This window comes from Arvicanthis niloticus, chromosome 8, assembly GCF_011762505.2.
Source record: "Arvicanthis niloticus isolate mArvNil1 chromosome 8, mArvNil1.pat.X, whole genome shotgun sequence".
NCBI lineage: Eukaryota > Metazoa > Chordata > Mammalia > Rodentia > Muridae > Arvicanthis > Arvicanthis niloticus.
This window is the reverse complement of record NC_047665.1, coordinates 87534358-87536919: the sequence shown is the minus strand read 5'-3', so window position 1 is coordinate 87536919 and position 2562 is coordinate 87534358. Positions and strand designations below refer to the sequence as shown.

The 2562-nt window shown below is 45.2% G+C and overlaps 1 pseudogene; it reads left to right on the top strand.

Annotated features, from left to right (window-relative positions):
• Window positions 1–231: 231 nt before the first annotated feature.
• Window positions 232–1351, top strand: LOC117713439 (beta-defensin 19 pseudogene; annotated as a pseudogene).
• The last annotated feature ends 1211 nt before the right edge of the window (window positions 1352–2562 follow it).

Below are 2562 nucleotides of genomic sequence, written 5' to 3'. Positions count from 1 at the left end.
CCCTTCATCTCATGGAGTACAGGAGAGATTGAGGATACATGGTTTCTTAACCTGCTTTCCAGAAATCATTCGTTAAACCAGGTGGCTGTTTTTTTTTTTTTTTTTCTGACAAGAGGTCTGTTTGAGCTTATACTTTCATTAAACAACAACAACCAAACAACAACAAAAAGGTAGTTTTCTGTTTTGTTGATTTTACCAGCACCTGCTCAGATGCTTTCATTAATTTACAGGATGACGACTCATATTTCCATGTAAGCCATTGTTTCGCTCAAGCATGGCAGTAGACACCCATCTCCACTGGAAAGAGTACCCCACTTCCACATTCCACTCATTATCACCCTGGCCATTCCCCACTGCTGCTGATGCCATTTGAAACTACCCCAATATCTCACCAGTGATGGCCCTATAGCATGGCTAGTGCCACCCATTTGATTAGAACTTACATCTTGAGGTCACTCGTGGGCTGTACTCAAGGCACAAATTGGACACATTTGCAAGCTTGAGGACCTGAGTTCAAATCTCCAGCATGCACATAAAAAGCCAAATATGGTTGTGCATATGTCTGTAACGGTAGTGCTGTATAGGGATTCAGACTGGAGGATCTGACTGTCAGTCTAGCTGCAGTTTTGGTGAAGATGTCTGAAGAATAAAGCAGAATGTGATAGAGTAGGACACCCAGTGTCTTCCTGCTTGCACACAGGCCATGAACATGTGCATACATGTGTACATACGGTACAAACACCAAAACAAAGACAAAATAAAGGCCTTTCCCCCTCAGGCATTGCACAGCTGTGAGTGGTAGGTAGCACAAACCTATAATCCCAGAACAATGTAAGAAGCCACATTTGGTGACATGAGTAATCCAGAGGCTGAAAGGAGGATACCCAGGATCTCAGCAGTGACTTGGCCAGTCTGATCAGTGGGTTTAGTGGGAGTTCTTGTTCTGAAAAAAAAAAAATTAAGTTGGAGACACGGTATAGCGCTTAAGAGCAGAGATTGAGGAAGAAGCAGCTGCAGCTCTCTCCCCCTCTCACACCCAAGCCGGGGCTGGACCCCCCACATTTCTGGCGCCTCTGAACAGGGACTTCGAAGAAGGCAGAGGTCCTATTCTTCAATGCATGGGTAACAGAGGATTCTGTAGGTCTTCCTGCAAAAAGGGTGAACAGGCCTACTTCTACTGCAGAACTTACCAGACATGCTGCCTCCAGTCCTACGTGAGGATCAGCCTTACCGGTGTAGATGACAACACTAACTGGTCTAATGAGAAACACTGGCCAAGAATACCGTGAATGCCAGTACGCTGTGTGCAGACTCCCAGGGAAGCCTTCCCTGCTGTCCACCTCCTTATTAAAATGTATGCATCTGAAAAAAACAAAACAAAACAAAAAAAAGAGCAGAGATTGCAGAGGACCTGGGTTCAGTTCCCAGCGCCTATGTTGGTGGCTCACAACCACCTGTAGCTCCAGCTTCAGGGAATCCAGTGTCCTCTGGCCTCCCCAGGCACCCGTACCCAAACACATAATTTAAAACAATGAAACCAAATCTTTAAGAGGAAGACACTGGAATCATCCTCTAGCCTCTGCATGAAAGCACACACACAGACACACAGACACACAGACACACAGACACAAAAAGCGAGTTTGCGGTTACCTACACTCAGATCAGTGTTATGTCAGGGAAATGACTCAGCTGTTTGGAAGAAATGGGGCATAATACCACACAGCTCTAACCTGGACATTTGGAAGGTGGAGGCAGGAGGATTAGGAGTTGAAGGCCAGCCTCAGCTACATAGTGAGTTTGTCTGCTAGACTTCATGAGACCTGGTTTTTTTTTTTTAAATAGTTGAAAAAAGTAAAATTGCAAAAGTCATTTCTTCGTGTCCTAATTTATAGTAAAATATAATGCACTTAGAGCGTAGTGACAAGACTCAACTCAGAGTACTCTTAGGGAATGTGTGATGTAGTGGAGCAAGCCATTCAACTAAGCAAATAACTTTGGTAGTAGAAAATGACCCTCTGGCTCAGAGCCTGTGGTTATACCTTTACATGGCAAGAGATAAAGGTAAGACGAGAGGAAATTTAGTAGGGGACCTAGCGGGTCACAGTTGTAGTCTCAGCCCTTGGAAAGCTGAGACAGGAGGATCCCAAGTATGATGCCAGCCTGGGTTGCATAGTGAGATTGTAAGAAAGGTTGGGCTGGAGCGGTGGCTCAGCAGGTTAAGAAGTCTGCTGCCAAGCCCTGGGGATCCAAGTTCAGTCCCCAGGACTCAGGGTGGAAGAGTTGTCCTCTGTCTTCCACATGTCCACGGAGGCACCACATACTCATAAATACACATGCACAATGAATAAAGTGTAGTGTATTTTAAAATATTTAAAAACAAAAGAAAAGGATTTAAATGTGTGAGAGCATGTACATGTGTCCCTCTGCACACCCATGTGGGGTTCACCAGAGTAGGATGCTGGGGGTCTTCTGTTGCTGTCTGCCATATTGTCTTCTGACAGTCTCTTACTGTCAAGCAAGCTCACTTATTCATCTAAGCTGGCTAGCCAATGGACTCTCAGG